Consider the following 16,192-nt stretch of genomic DNA (forward strand, 5'->3'; position numbering starts at 1 on the left):
AATGTTCCTCCCTAGGGACAAATGGTTGGGAAGTGTCTGGCCTTTAGCAACACAGTTGCTTCATGAGCAGGCAGGGCAGCAATAGTCAGAGTTGTAGGGGAGAGATCTTTGCTGAGCAAGCTGAGAGGTCAGGGCTAGTGCCGAGAGGCCAGACTTTGGCTGGGGTTAGCCTGGCCCCAGTTGCATTCCAGAGTCTGTCACAGTTCTACTGGACTCCAGTTCCACTGGACAGCTCTGGCCTGTGAGTGGATGCTGAGCACGGGGTGGGGGAAGGAAGGATCATTATCCCACTGCGTAGGGAAGATGGGAAGTATGGCAAGAGACCACCCTGGCTTAACCAGGAGATCATCAATGATCTGAAACTCAAAAAAGAGTCCTACAAAAAGTGGAAACTCGGTCAAATTACAAAGGATGAATATAAACAAATAACAAGTACGTAGGGATAAAATTAGAAAAGCCAAGGCGCAAAATGAGATCAAACTAGCTAGGGACATAAAAGGAAACAAGAAAACATTCTACAAATACATTAGAAGCAAGAGGAAGACTAAGGACAGAGTAGGCCCGTTACTCAATGAGGGGGGAAAGACAATAACAGAAAATCTGGAAATGGCAGATGTGCGTAATGACTTCTTTGTTTCGGTTTTCACCAAGAAGGTTGGTGGAGATTGGACGTCTCACATAGTGAATGCCAGTGAAAATGAGGTAGGATCAAAGTCTAAAACAGGGAAAGAACAAGTCAAAAATTACTTAGACAAGTTAAATGTCTTCAGATCACCAGGGCCTGATGAAATACATCCTAAAATACTGAGGGAGCTGACTGAGGAGATATCTGAGCCATTAGCAATTATTTTTGAAAAGTTATGAAAGATGGACACATTCCAGAAGACTGGGAAAGGGCAAATCTAGTGCCCATCTATAAAAAGGGAAATAAGGACACCTGGGGAATTACAGACCAGTCAGCTTAACTTCTGTACCGGGAAAGATAACAGAGCAAATAATTAAGCAATCAATTTCCAAACACCTAGAAGATAATAAGGCAATAAATAACAGTCAGCATGGATTTGTCAAGAACAAATTGTGTCAAACCAACCTGATAGCTTTCTTTGACAAAAGTAACAAGCCTTGTACATAGGGCAGAAGCGGTAGATGTGGGCTATCTTGACTTTAGTAAGGCTTTTGGTACGGTCTTGCATGACCTTCTCATAAACAAACTCGGGAAATAACCTAGATGGAGCTACTATAAGGTGGGTGCATAACTGGTTGGAAAATTGTTCCCAGAGAGTAGTTATCAGTGGTTCACAGTCATGCTGGAAGGGCAGAATGAGTGGGGTCCCGCAGGGATTGGTTCTGGGTCCAGTTCTGTTCAATATCTTCATCAGTGATTTAGATAATGGCATAGAGAGTACATTTATAAAGTTTGCAGACGATACCAAAGCTGGGAGGGGTTGCAAGTGCTTTGGAGGATAGGATTAAAATTCAAAATGATCTGGACAAACTGCAGAAATGGTCTGAAGTAAATAGGATGAAATTTAATAAGGACAAATGCAAAGTACTCCACTTAGGAAGGAACAAGCAGTAGAATATCAGGGTTGGAAGGAACCTCAGGAGGTCATCTAGTCCAACCCCCTGCTCAAAGCAGGACCAATCCCCAATTTTTTTGCCCCAGATCCCTAAATGGCCCCCTCAAGGATTGAACTCACAACCCTGGGTTTAGCAGGCCAATGGTCCCCCCACTGAGCTATCCCTCCCCCCAAATAGGAAATGGATGTCTAGGAAGGAGTACTGCGGAAAGGGATCTGTGGGTCATAGTGGATCACAAGCTAAATATGAGTCAACAGTGTAACACTGTTGGAAAAGAAGCAAACATCATTTTGGGATGTATCAGCAGGAGTATTGTAAGCAAGACACAAGAAGTAATTCTTCCGCTCTACTCTGCGCTGATTAGGTCTCAACTGGAGTATTGTGTCCAGTTCTGGGTGCCACATTTCAGGAAAGATGTGGAGAAACTGGAGAAAGTCCAGAGAAGAGCAACAAAAATGATGAAAGGTCTAGAAAACATGACCTCTGAGGGAAGAGTAACAGAATTGGGTTTGTTTAGTGTGGAGAAGAGAAGACTGAGAGGGGACATAACAGTTTTCGAGTACATAAAAGGTTGTTACAAGGAAGAGGGAGAAAAATTGTTCTTCTTAACCTCTGAGGATAGGACAAGAAGCAATGGGCTTAAATTGCAGGAAGGGCGGTTTAGGTTGGACATTGGGAAAAACTTCCTAACGGTCAGGGTGGTGAAGCACTGGAATAAATTGCCTAGGGAGGTTGTGGAATCTCCGCCATTGGGGATTTTTAAGAGCAGGTTGGACAAACACCTGTCAGGGATGGTCTAGATAATACTGAGTCCTGCCTGAGTCCTGCCTTGAGTGCAGAGGATTGGACTAGATGGTCCCTTCCAGCCCTACGATTCTATCCACCGTCGAATTCCTCCTCAAAACTCTCCTGTACCATGATGCCTACAAAACACTTGACCCTGGTTAGGCAGCCCCTGTGTTGACACTGCACCTCGTCACGCTGACCAATAGCGTCCCACTGTTTTCCTTGTGCCCTCCACCTGTCTGTATCCATCTGGTGCCTACTTAGATTATAAGGTCCTTGGGGCAGGGATGGCCTCTTTGTTCTTCAAAAAGAAAAGGAGGACTTGTGGCACCTTAGAGACTAACAAATTTATTAGAGCATAAGCTACGGCTCACTTCATCAGGTAAGGTGAGCTATTACCAGCAGCAGAGCCGGGGGGGAAAAATCCTTTTATAGCGATAATCAAGGTGGGCCATTTCCAGCAGTTGACAAGACTGTCTGAGGAACAGTGGGAGGGTGGGGGGGAGGAAATAAACATGGGGAAATCGTTTTACTTTGTGTAATGACCCATCCACTCCCAGTCTTTATTCAAGCCTAAGTTAATTGTATCCAGTTTGCAAATTAATTCCAATTCAGCAGTCTCTCCTTGGAGTCTGTTTTTGAAGTTTTTTTGTTGAAGAATTGCCACTTTTAGGTCTGTAATCGAGTGACCAGAGAGATTGAAGTGTTCTCCGACTGGTTTTTGAATGTTACAATTCTTGACGTCTGATTTGTGTCCATTTATTCTTTTGTGTAGAGACTGTCCGGTCTGGCCAATGTACATGGCAGAGGGGCATTGCTGGCACATGATGGCATCTATCACATTGGTAGATGTGCAGGTGAACGAGCCTCTGATAGTGTGGCTGATGTGATTAGGCCCTATGATGGTGTCCCCTGAATAGATATGTGGACACAGTTGGCAATGGGCTTTGTTGCAAGGATAGGTTCCTGGGTTAGTGGTTCTGTTGTGTGGCTGCTGGTGAGTATTTGCTTCAGGTTGGGGGGCTGTCTGTAAGCAAGGACTGGCCTGTCTCCCAAGATCTGTGAGAGCGATGGGTCATCCTTCAGGATAGGTTGTAGATCCTTGATGATGCGTTGGAGAGGTTTTAGTTGGGGGCTGAAGGTGATGGCTAGTGGCGTTCTGTTGTTCGTTCTGCGTTTCTGTGTTTTTCCAGCACCTTGCACAGGGGGGCCCTGGTCCATGACAAGGGCTCTGGGATGGGGTCTATACCCCACACTGGCGCTGAGGAGTCACAGTAAGCGGGAGAGCTCAATTAGGATAACTGCTTACAGCTACAGGGCATTACGGATGAGAGACACTGAGCTGGGGAGGAGCTGGATGACTAATGTAAAGGAAAGGTTTAAGGCACAGTGACTTGGGCAGGAAGCCCCTGGCGGGGGAAGGGGCAGAGTTGGCCTTACGAGTCCTCTCCTGAGCTGGGAATGGTGACAGCAGCCAGGAGAGACACAGGGAAGCCACAAGTTTGGATTGAGTCCCTGTGATACACATGGGCAGGCAGTGGATCTCCACGGGGAAAGCCCAGGAGCGCTCGCTGCCAGAGCTGGAAAGGCCTGGGCGGAGCCAAGATAGGAAGAAATCCAGGGAAGCAGCCAGGGATGAGAGGAAGCAGCCAGTGGCTGCTCCCTTCGGGGACCCTGGACTGGAATCCACAGGAAAGGGAGGGCCAGGCTGCCCCTCCCAGCCACCAGGTAAGGTGGCATGAAACCCAGCCGGAGACAAGGGGTGTAAGGAACCAGGCTCAGTGCTGAAGACCTGACTCAAGATCCTCAGCAGGTTTGGCGGGGGGGGGGGGGGGGGGAGAACGACTACAAGGGGATGGCTACACTACAAAGGTGGGGGGGGGGCGCAGCTGCATCTTAGAGCCTGCTTACCTCTCTCGGGCTCGCGCTGCGGGGCTGAAAGGAGCAGTTTAGACTTTCGGACTCGGGCTGGAGCCCGGGCTCTGTAACCCAGGGCAGCTGCTGGAGCCCGGGCTCTGGCCTGAGTGGGAATGTCTACACTGGTATTTTCTGCCCTGCAGGGCTGCCTCAATTGACCCAGACTCTGAGACTCAGCGCCGCGGGTTTCTCTTTGCAGTGTAGACGTACCCAGGAGGGCTCTTTAAAGCTGAGTCACAAGAAGAAGGCTCCTGCAGGGTTGGAGCAGGCGTCCGGGGGGAGAGGGGGGCGGTTGTGTGTGTGGGGGGGGCAGCACCAGACGGGGAGCCTGCTACTGCTACACCAGTTCCGGCCGTGAGGAGCTGCGCCGGCCAGTGAATCGCTCTTGGCCTGGCTCTGTAAGACCAGGAATAATGGCTCTCCTGGGGCTGGGCTGGGGGAGGTTGCTTAGCCCTGGTCTGCCCTACAAACCCACGTCGGTGTAACAACGTTGCTCAGCGGGGTGGGAAATCCACACCGCCAAGGGCCGCGGGCCAGCGCTCTGCTGACGGGAGGGTTTCTCCCGTCCGCGTAGGTAGCAGCTTCACTAAGTGCCTCGGCAGCGCAGCTGCCCTGCTGTGCGTGGAGACAAGCCCAGAGCCTTTGAGGGGAGCAGCTACTTCCCTTCTGCGCCCCTCTCCTGCACCCTGTGGAGGCTGCAGGGTCGCTCTCGGTGCTGGGCGTAAGTAGGGTGACCAGAGAGCAACTGTGGAAAAAACGGGAGAGGGGGTGGGGAGTGATAGGTGCCAATATAAGAAAAAGTCCCCAAAAACAGGACTGTCCCTTTACAAACAGGACAGCTGGTTACCCTAGGCATAAGGGAACTGACCTGGCTGCTACTGCTAAGGATGCTCGGAGCCACAGGGGCCTCTCCCAGCGTGCGGGGAAGAACCTGCCCTTGGCCACAGGAGGAAGTCAGGTTTGCCAAGTTTCTCTTCTCATGGAGCTTCAGGGACTCTGCTTCCTCGCCCTGGACCGTGGGGGAGATTCCCCAGGCAGGGATCCCAGCCCGGGAGACGGGGCTCCTCAGAACAGGAAAGCAGAAGCTCAGCTCGTATTTCTAGTAACCAGTCAGTTCTGCCCAGCCTCTGCTCCGCGTGGTGCTAACAACCCTCGAATCTCTGTACTGCCTGGAAACCCCAGGGCGGGGGGGGGGGGGGGCAACACAGAATGAACAAAGAGGCTCCACCTGGCTGAGGCCTCGAGCCTGCGACTTTGGGAGCAGTCCCCCGGATGTCACTTCACCACGTCCGGAGGGGTCCCCGTGAGCGCGGAGTGAGCGGACGCTGACCCCGACCCCACTCAGGGTGTATTTTACACTAGCACGGACTCCCTCACTCACTGCTCAGGGGGTAACTTACACCCCCTGTTCCTGACCAGTGTGTTAAAACAACCCTCTGGCTCCCAGACGTTGCCCACAACAGCGAAGCAAGGGGTGAGGTACTCCGCCCTACGCATGCTATTTGAAAGGGGCCTGGGTGTCTCCCTTGGCCACGCCCCCACGTAAAGGGGAATTCCAGGTTTCCTGGCTTCCCAGAACGTAAGAATTTTCCGTGGATTTCCCTTTCCTGCCAGGCTCCTGGTGTCAGATCTCCAGGAGATAAGAGCTCAGGGATGTTCAGCCCTCTCTTTCGGGGGTAACTGACAGGCCCTGCTTTGGGAGAGCCAAATACCAGTGGCAGAGGAGGGCGGGGAGGAGATGCTGGGCGGTTATTTTTCCAGAATGGGCAGGGGGGAGATGGGTTGTGCCTCAGGATTGTGCCCTGCCCTGGAGTCCACCCCAGCACACACACAAGCCGATGTAACCCAACCGCAAACCGCCCTCCTCTCTGTCTGAGTCAGCTGCTGTCACCACTGGCCAGAATTCCCCAGCTCGCCGCGGGGGACGTGATGGGCCCTCTCGGCTGGAATCCCCTCTCCGGAGCCTCTGTGCATCACATGGCAGCACAGCCCAGGGAGGCAGCCGGGAGAAGAGGCTCCTGAAACATCAGCCGGGGGGAAGTGAAATTGCTGTGGCTGCACTGGGATTTGCACAGGCAAATCACAGGCTGGGATTTTCCCAAGCAGTTAAGGGAGTTAGGAACAGAAGTTCCATTGCCTTTCTAAGGGATTTTTGCTCCTAACTCCCTTAGGCACTTTGGAAAAATCCCACCCATAATAATGGGGTGAATCTGACTTCTATCCCACTTTTGCCCCACAAAGGCTCTTGGGGTCAGGCCCCAGAGCAGCCAAAGCTCCACGTACCCCACCTGAATCTTAACCACACAGGTTGGGATGAGACCTTTAACTCAGGCTTGGCTGAGCATTATCATAGAATCCCAGGGTTGGAAGGGACCTCAGAAGGTCATCTAGTCCCACCCCCTGCTCAAAGCAGGACCAATCCCCCATTTTTGCCCCAGATCCCAAATGGCCCCCTCAAGGATTGAACTCACAACCCTGGGTTTAGCAGGCCAATGCTCAAACCAATGAACTATCCCTCCTCCCACTGGGAGGATGCTGCAACGCAGTTACTCCTGACTCCCGGGGGGGAGGGGGGAGGATCGGGCCCATTCGGTAGAAGCAGCCCAGAGCCGGGCAAGGTGCCTGCGGGGGAAGGGGCCGGGTTGCAATGTGTGGCTCCAAAGGCCGAGTTTGCAACAGCTCTTTGCTGGGAGATTCTAGATCTCAGCCACTTTCAGCGAAGTCGCCTCCAGCAAGTGCCGATGGATGCCCTGTGCTGGGGGAGCGTCTGACCCCTGCAGTCATAGAGAAGGGCTGTAATTAACTCCCCAGACTGACGGGGCTGAGCCAAACAGAGCTGGCCCAGGGCACGCACTGTGGCAGCTCTTCATCACGTCCTTTGGCTGGAGGGGAGGAGGGGGGTGCGACCCAAGCTCCTCCACGTAGGAGCTCTGCTGTGGGGAACACCTCAGATCAGTGATGGTGCTGGGGGGGGGGAGGCGTTATCTGCCCTGAATGCAGTTATTGTCACGTCTCTCGGTGTTTTACAGCCATTGGTTAACCCCCATGGTGCCCTGTAGCTGATCGCTGACTGACCACCGCAGCGCCTCCTGCTGGTTGCTCCGGGGATTAGCTCAATTCCGGCACCCAGAGCACCTCCTGCTGGCCGGTGTCTCTCCTGCCTCAGGCCCCTTGTCCCTCCCAGACCCTGGTGCCCCTTACCTTGGGGTGCTGCCCCACAGCAGTGCCCCCATACTCTGGGTCTCCCCTCCCAGGGGAACCCCCAACCCTCTATGCCCACCTTGCCTCAGTGGTTACTGCCAGTCATCAACTAGCCCCCATTCTTTGGGGCAAACTGCAGTCTGTAATGACCACTCATCACTGGCAAGGGGGTTGGACCTGCTGTCCTTCTAGGCCCGGCTATCTCCCTGCAGCCCCAGTACCTCCTTTGGCCTTCAGCAAGGCCTCAGCCTGGGCACTCCCCAGCACTGCCTGCCCTTCCCCAGCACTGCTCTGCTCTGGGTACCCTGTGCTCCTTCAAGCAGCCAGGTCCTTCCCACTCCAAGGCTGGAGTAAGAGTAACCAAGCTCTTCTCTTAGCCCTTAGATCAGGGCCAGGTGTGTCCTGACTGTGTGTGGCCACAGGTGTGGCTGCCTCTTCCAATCAGCCTACCTTTCTCCCCAGGAGCAGGGTAACTGCCCCGCTACATGCCCCATCAGGGCAGGCAACATTGTCTCCATTTCCCAGCTGGAGAAACTGAGGCACAAATTATTGTTCAATACGTGTATTACGGTAGCCCCTCAGGGCCCCATTGTACTGGGCATTCCACGGACGCAGCGTGGGAGACAATCCCTGCCCCGATGCACTTACAATCCTAATAGGCAAGACAGGCAGAGGGTAGGAGGAGGAAACTGAGGCACAGAGAGGCAGAGTGACTTTCCCAAGGTGACACAGCAGGTCAGGGGCAGAGATAGGAATAGAACCCAGGTCTCTTGACTCCTGGCTAGGACCTTGAGGTCGCATGTCCCAGCCACCATCTGACTGGCTCTGGCTATGAACTGGCTGGGGCTATAAAGGCTGCTCCTTACCCATAGGTTTCAGAGGAGCAGCCGTGTTAGTCTGTATCCGCAAAAAGAAAAGGAGGACTGGTGGCACCTTAGAGACTAACACATTTATTTGAGAAAAATAAATTTGTTAGTCTCTAAGGTGCCACAAGTCCTCCTTTTCTCTTTACCCACAGAGGCTGCTGTAAATCCGAGTTGCCCTGTGAGATCACACAGCTCCCCTGTGAATGCTGATCCAGGATCAGGGCAATATCACCTGCATAAACATCACTTACAAAGAGATCCCTGGCAACTGATGAGAACCTGTGGCCAGTGTCCCAGTGCAGCCCACCGGTGAGTTGTTTTACAGGTTCCCTGCTGCCCAACCCACAGACAACATGAGTCTTACACCCCCGAGGCGAGGGAGCTACAGCATTTAGCTCTGGGGGTACCCAGGTCAAGTTTTGGTTAAAACACCTGAGCTCCAGGGCTGACACACCCCGAAGCTGCAGGTGTCATTTCCAGTTGGAGGAGCTATCCCAGCATGAGCTCTCTGAGCTAACATGCTGAAAATAGCCAGGTAGCCCTGGCTGGCCCAAGTTCATTCCTGCCTGCAATCCAAGGCATGTGCATGGGGCAGGGAGTCCATGGTGCTGGGTCAGAGTTGTAGGGGGACAGGGTGCCAGGAGCTGGAGATTACAGCCCCGCTCTGAGCACAGCTTCTCTCTAGCACTCTGTGGTTCTAGTTCATAGAATCTCAGGGTTGGAAGGGACCTCAGGAGGTCATCTAGTCCAACCCCCTGCTCAAAGCAGGACCAATCCCCAATTTTTGCCCCGATCCCTAAATGGCCCCCTCAAGAATTGAACTCACTACCCTGGGTTTAGCAGGCCAATGCTCAAACCACTGAGCTATCCCTCTCTCCCCCCCTCCAAGGAAGGGGCCCCCATGGTGAATCAAAGCCAGGTCACTTGCACTGCAGGGCAAAGATCCTGTGTTACCGTCCCGGAGCAGCCTGTGCCCCACTCCGTCAGGGCTTGTGCAGCACAAAACTTCCCACGCAGTAGCTCCCCCTCACTTTCCAAACCCAAGCGGTTGCGTTTGAACCAAGAGGCAGCTGCCCCAGCCAGGAAGAGCTAAGTTCTGGGAAACATGAAAGCTGATCTGCCCCATCCCCTGGTTTTCTCTCAGACTCTCGCCCTCCTCCCCTCGGCCCACTGTCCACATTCCACCCATCTTCCTGTTATCTGTCTCGCTGCCGAGCTTTCATCAGCTCTTGTACGTGCAGGATGCAACAGGTACTGAGCCTTGTGCAGGCAGGGCTCAGGTTCCCCCGCTGCTGCAGGCCGGTGAGAAGCAGGAGAGAAGATTCCTGGCTCTGCAAACACGGTTGCTCAACAGGGCTTGGCTTTCCTTCTAACCCAGCAGGGCCAGGAGGTCACAGGGCTTGTGTGAAGGACGTGCTAGAACACTGGATCTCTGCGAGCCCTCGATTCCTGGGACAATCCCGAAATCTGATAAGGGACCCCGAGGCCTGGCTGCTGCCCGAGTCCCCTATGCAAGAAAGAAGGGGAGTGGGCCAAACTGAAAGGGATTGGATGGGGGGAGGAAGCACTGACGCCCAGATCCACTGGGACCGAGAGGATTGCTGGTCCTCCAAGGATAACCTTGTTTTGCCCCCTTTCCCCCTACAAAAGCTGAGCTGGCTGGCTAAGGTGGCGGAAGCCCCAGGGCAACGGAGCCTCCTACGAGAAATGAGCCCTGGCCCCATCCTCGCACAGGAGAGTCCCAGGGGCCCCTCTCGCTAGCCCCAGGCCTTCAGTCAGTTTCAGAGGAGAGCTGCTGACACCAGTAGCTGCATCCTGCCCGGGCTGCCCTGGCTGGCAGAGACGCTATTAATCACACTGACCTTCTGGCACAGGAAGCTGGGTGGGGTAAGCGATGGCTGGAGCCCGGCTGCTGCTGTGTGGTTAAAACCAAGGCAGGGTCAGAGGGCAGCAGCTGTTTAAATTTGAAGTGGAGCGGGGCAGGGGGAGGGAGATGACATGGATGATTCACAAGCCCATCAGCACACTGGGGCAACTGGTTCTCCGAGCCAAGGGAAAGCACGCCAGAGAAGCTTCTCCCAGCAACGTCAGCGTGACGCCCTGCCCCGGCTCTGGCTCGGAGTTGGGCAAGCACAGCTATTCATGTGGCACTGCGGATAGTTACCCAGGTCGTGTCGGTACCTGTTCTGAGCAACGACTCTTATTGTGTGCGCCGTGCATTCTGCAGCACACGCTTGTGACTCCTTGCTGCACGGGGGTGTCACAATCAAGTACATTAGCTCATGGGTTAGGTTTTTGGGGAGTGGAGGAGGGGGAGGGACAAGCCGCAGGATTAACAGAAATGAAACGGTCAATCACTGCCAGCTGGAAATGCTCCCACTGTCCGGACATTAAAGGTCCCCTGGCGGTTTCCTAGGAGAAGGGGTTTGTCCTGTTGTCTCAATTACCCGTCCCACCACCGGTAGGCAACAATAGTCTGAACAATAGGTCTACTTTGTAAATCAAATCCTCAGAGCTGAAAGATCAATAGCCCTGTTCTATTGAGAGGGAAACCGAGGCAATAAGCGGTGAAGAGTTCCCCAAGGTCATGCACAGGAATGGAACCTAAGAGTCCTGACTGTGTGTCATATGCCCTATACTGCTAATGGAGACTCTCCTTTAGCATCAGGGACTGGGCTTTTGTACAAGGCAGGTGTCTTTGCTGTTGCCTTGAAGTTCCAGGCAACTGTAGTGTGCAGTGTAGTGATAACCAGGCATTGCTAAGTGGTCCCCAGTGTGTTACAGCATCATTACCAATTAGCACTAGTCGGGAACTTTTGGAGTCTCTCATCATAAAATGCTGATTTGCAATAGCTCGATAATTAAGGCTGTCACTTACAATGTGGGAGATGCAGGTTCAAGTCCCCAATTTGCCATAGACTTGAACCCAGGTCTCTCATGTCCGGTGGTGAAAGTGTGAGGAGCAGCAAGGAGCTGCAGAGCGGGCCATAGAAACCAGCTGGCATGCACTTTAAGCACTGGCTTACCAAAGCTGCTGCTCCCCCCAGGTTATGATAGGCAGCCCTCACTTTTTTCAGACAGCGTTAAGCCCTGCCCGTCTCCCAGGTGAGTGACCTGACCCTAGAAGCGAGGCTATTTCGTGGGCTGTTTCAGGAGGTTTGGCTTTCTTTCCAAGTCAGAATGGAAACAAATATCAAAACCTTGATTTTTTTATTTATTCAATTTTGCAACACGGAATTCTTGTTTTTTGGCCGGCCAGCCCTATTACTAATCTGAGTCTCCTTCCTTTCCCCCGAAACTCCCCTGCCCTCACGCCCCAGCGCCTTGGTGCAGTCAGCACACAGGTACTTGGACTCCTCTCTGCCTCAGGGCAGGGGCCTGAAAGCAGCGTCTTTCTCGGGGCCCCAGATGGCTACCATGGCTCTCGATGCCCACAGTGGCCGAGGCCCAGCTCCACAGAGGGCTGAACTTGAAACCAATGGGAGTTAGGAGCCCAGCGCCCTTTGTGCCTCGGGGCCTGGTTGCCTTTGGGAGTCACTGACCGAAACGCTGCAGAAGCAGCTTTGAAAAGGTGCCCACCAGCTGGTGCCTGAAACCGCAGGTCCCTGCGTCAGACTGGAGCAAACCCAACCCCCCAGGAAGGAAAGTTACTCCCACCCATTGAGGCAGGACTACCCAGGCAGTGCACGGTCCTCCAGGCTCTGGGTGACCCCTTCCCAGCAGGCTGATGTGAGGCTGGGATGTGATGCGGGGAGGCTCACCGCAGTGGGGCGGGCGGTGGGGCGGTGGGTGGCGCCTCACACGACCACCGCAGGCTCGATTTCGCTCTGGAGGCAGCAGGCTCAGCCCTGGGGGGACACACACGCCTGTCTCTCTGCACTGGCCCCTCTGGACGCAGCGTCACAGCCTCCCTTGGCGAAAGGCACGTGACAGTGCCCGGACACCCAGTAGTGAGAGCTGGCATGGCACAGCCGTTCACACATTGCCGCACAGTGCTTCGGGGGAGGGAAGGCACCAGCCCCTTTGTACACAGGAAGAGAAGTGACTTGTCCGAGGTGACACAATGAGCTAATGACTGAGCTTGCTCTGAACCCAGGAGTTCTGCCTCTCAGCCCCACCAGCTCTCACCGCTAGACCGCACACTCTCCCAGAGCTGGGCAAAGAACCCAGGAGTCCTGCTTCCTGATTCCACTGCCCACACGCCCTCCCAGCCCCGTCTGTTCTAACCACTGTGCTACAACAAATCTGTAACAAGATGGTTATGGGGTATAGTCAAATCTAAGCTGTTTAGCAGACACGGACGCGCGATCTGGCGTACGGGGGGGGCTGCAGCCATGAGGCATGTGCTTCTGCTGTGTGGGGTCCCCTCCTAGGGAGCTAGAGGTCGCCTTGTCTTTCATCCTCCTCGTTCTGTCGTCGGGGAGAGCAGGGAGGATCTGTGCGAAGCACAACAGACACTTAGGGCCCCTCAGGGCTCTTCCACGCCAGCACTCAGCAATCCTCCTCCATGTGGGGAGGGGAGAGTTTGCAGCTGCAGAGGGGAGCTTGCTGGGGAGCAGAGGAAGCCTCTACCCCCACCGAATGTGGCTTGGGGTCGCTGCAGTCGCGTGTTCTTATCCCAGGGATCAGGACGACTTTCCCACCCATGTCACCCCTTGGTAAGGGGACACTCCTGGAGTAGGCAGCCGGCGCATTGTGCCCTTGTGAGCCAAAACTCGGCAGTGTGTTGCTGCATGGCTTCGGCGCTCTGCCCTAGAGGTGGCTGCATTTCAGTGCTGGGAGCTGTGAAGCGCGAGGGGATCCTAGGACGCTGCAGGTCTCGAACGAATCCCTCTGGGAGCAGGAGATCTCTGCATCCATCTCCCTGCTCAAGCCTTTCTCCTGAGGATCCAGCCAGCTGACTCTGAGCTTATCTGGGGCACCTCTCTAACCGGCCCCCTTCCTTTGTGGACATTTCCCCTCGCCTGGCCTGGCACTGTGACATTTGTTTACTGTTGCTTCCCCTTCCACCTTTGCCCTCTCCCCTGACCTCCCTCTCCCAGGGAGACAAGGATCTGTGCAGCCGCAGCCCAGACCCTGGCTCAGCACCACACAATACTGGCAGGGCATGCAGCTGTGTGTGTGTTTCAGTGGGGGGTGGGGGTGTATTCCTGTGCCCCCATGGGTAAGTGGAGGCTGTAGCCTCCTCCATGCGCTTTCCTTCCCTCACTGCAATGGGTCACTTCCCCCATCTCCCCAGCCACGTTTAATGCCAAGAATGAAACCAGGAGGGCTGTGTTCCTCCCTCCGAGCCACCCCGGCCCCTCCTTTGCACCCATTCCCTGGGGGACCCAGGGAGGCAGGGGAGCTCTGCTTTGGCCCTAGTGCGACCCAGTGACTTCAGCCGAGCCAACAACTCATCTGCACTGGTGTCATCGGGATCAGAACCACCCCGCGTGGATCACAGAGCAAGTGGGCTGCTTGGGTCTGGAGCCACACCGGGGGGAGCTGCTCAGCAGCGTGAACTCCTGACGCTTGCACAGAAAGGCCCTGTGTCACCCAGCTCCCTCTGCCTGGCAATGAGCACTGTCCTGGGGCAGCACGGGGCGGGGTGGAGGCTGCGCTTGGGAGAGAGAGACTGTTATATTTTATCTCGGTGATCAAACAAAAGGGTGAAAAGTGACTCACTTTGGAGCATTATGTTGGCAGGGATGGGGGGGCTGCAGTCAAAATTACCCGCTCTTTCCTGATTGGTCATGAATGGTTATGCCCAATATCACCCTGCTTCCTCCCACAATGCCTCGTTGATTCCCCGTCCCCACATACAGGGCCTTGGTGCCAGAGTTTGTACATCTTGCAGATAGTTTGCAAGTGGAATTAAGACTCTTGAGTTGGAAATCTGGGGTTCTAAATTCCTTGGTAGCTAGCTAGGTATAGGTGTATGGGATGGATAGATTGAGGGATCTGTACAGGGATAGATAGATAGATAGGGTGTACAGGGATAGACGGCTAGCTAGCTAGCTAGATGGATAGACAGATAGATTGATGGGGTGTATGGAGATAGATAGGTTGTGTGTGGGGATGGATAGATGCATCCTCTGGGGGTGCTGCCTTGGAGGATTCATTTGGGGTTGGATTATTATTACTGCTTGTATTCCAGTGGGGCCGAGCCCTACCCAAGGTTGAGTCCCCCATGGCGCTAGGTGCTGTACGTGCCACTACATATTAGCCCCATGGGGCCACAAGCTTGGCTGTGGGCTTTCGGCATCATGGTAATACAAATAATCAACATCACAGTAGCAAGTGGGTTCCCTGGTATTTTTATCTCTCGCTTAACCCAGTAAAAGCCTGCTGCAAATTGACTCCTAGCCCGGGGCATTTAGGACCCATCATGCACCACCAGAGTAGGCAAGAGGGTGATGCTAGTTATAAATCCATCATCTGTTCTATTCTAGGGACATATCTGAGCCCCCCTTGCTGTAGGGTCTGAGCACAGGGCAGTGCTATTTCACAGATGGGGACCTGAGGCACAGAGAAGCTAAGCCCCAAATTCTCAAAGGGATGTTGGCACCTAACTCCCATTGGCATGGAGCTAGGCACCTAAATCCCTTTAAGGATCTGCACCTAAGCGTTTCACAGGGAGTCTGTGGCAGAGCAGGGAACTGAACCTGAGTCTCTCAAAGCCCATGCTAATACCCTAACCAGCTTCCTCTCCATCATGCCCTTCTACATAGCCACGGGATGGATGTGACCAGCTACTGCTGGTTAGCTTAGTGCTGATCAGCTCACAGCTCCAGCCCGTTTACACGTCTGGCTAAGCACACATGGGCTCTCCATCCACTGCGGAAGCCGAATGCCAGAGACCCAACACCAGCACTGCTGATATTTCAGTGTTTGCTACTTGACACTTAGGACGCAAGAATCCCATGCACCGCTACAGACTAGGGACCGAATGGCTAGGCAGCAGTTCTGTAGAAAAGGACCAATGGGTTACAGAGGATGAGAAGCTGGATATGAGTCAGCAGTGTGTCCAGCGGAGGGCAACAAAAATGATTAGGGGTCTGGAACACATGCGTTATGAGGAGAGGCTGAGGAACTGGGATTGTTTAGTCTGCAGAAGAGAAGAATGAGGGGGCATTTGGTAGCTGCTTTCAACTACCTGAAAGGGGGTTCCAAAGAGGATGGATCTTGACTGTTCTCAGGGGTACCAGGTGACAGAACAAGGAGTAATGGTCTCAAGTTGCAGTGGGGGAGATTTAGCTTGGATGTTAGGAAAAACTTTTTCACTAGGAGGGTGGTGAAGCCCTGGAATGGGTTACCTAGGGAGGTGGTGGAATCTCCTTCCTTTGAGGTTTTTAAGGTCAGGCTTGACAAAGCTCTGGCTGGGATGATTTAGTTGGGGACTGGTCCTGCTTTGAGCAGGGGGTGGGACTAGATGACCTCCTGAGGTCCCTTCCAAACCTGAGATTCTATGATTCTATGACACCAGGAACAAAGTGGTAACTGTTCAGAAGCTAATCAGGGCTTGTCAGGGATCTGCCTGCAGAGCTCGGGGGGCAACAGAGGAGGAATTAGGAAAGTCGTTCCCTGGCCAGTTTGTTGTGTCAAACCTTAGGGCTTCTACAGTAGCTGCCAGATTTGTTTCCTTCTGGGTAGATTTATTTCTCTCTCCTGTGACATGGGGAGGAAAATCAAAACCCTGTTGGGCCGTTAGCCCAGAACGTCAATGCCGTCGGCTCGTCCCTGCCCTGCTATCGCACTGCAGCCCTGCCTCAGCACACCCTCCAGCCGGGCGCGATGTTCCCAGCTTCCCAGGACGGAGGAGCATCAGCTCTGTTCTCAGTTAGACTCTGTGGAGCTGT

This window comes from Lepidochelys kempii, chromosome 25 (genome assembly GCF_965140285.1).
Source record: "Lepidochelys kempii isolate rLepKem1 chromosome 25, rLepKem1.hap1, whole genome shotgun sequence".
Taxonomy (NCBI): Eukaryota; Metazoa; Chordata; order Testudines; family Cheloniidae; genus Lepidochelys; species Lepidochelys kempii.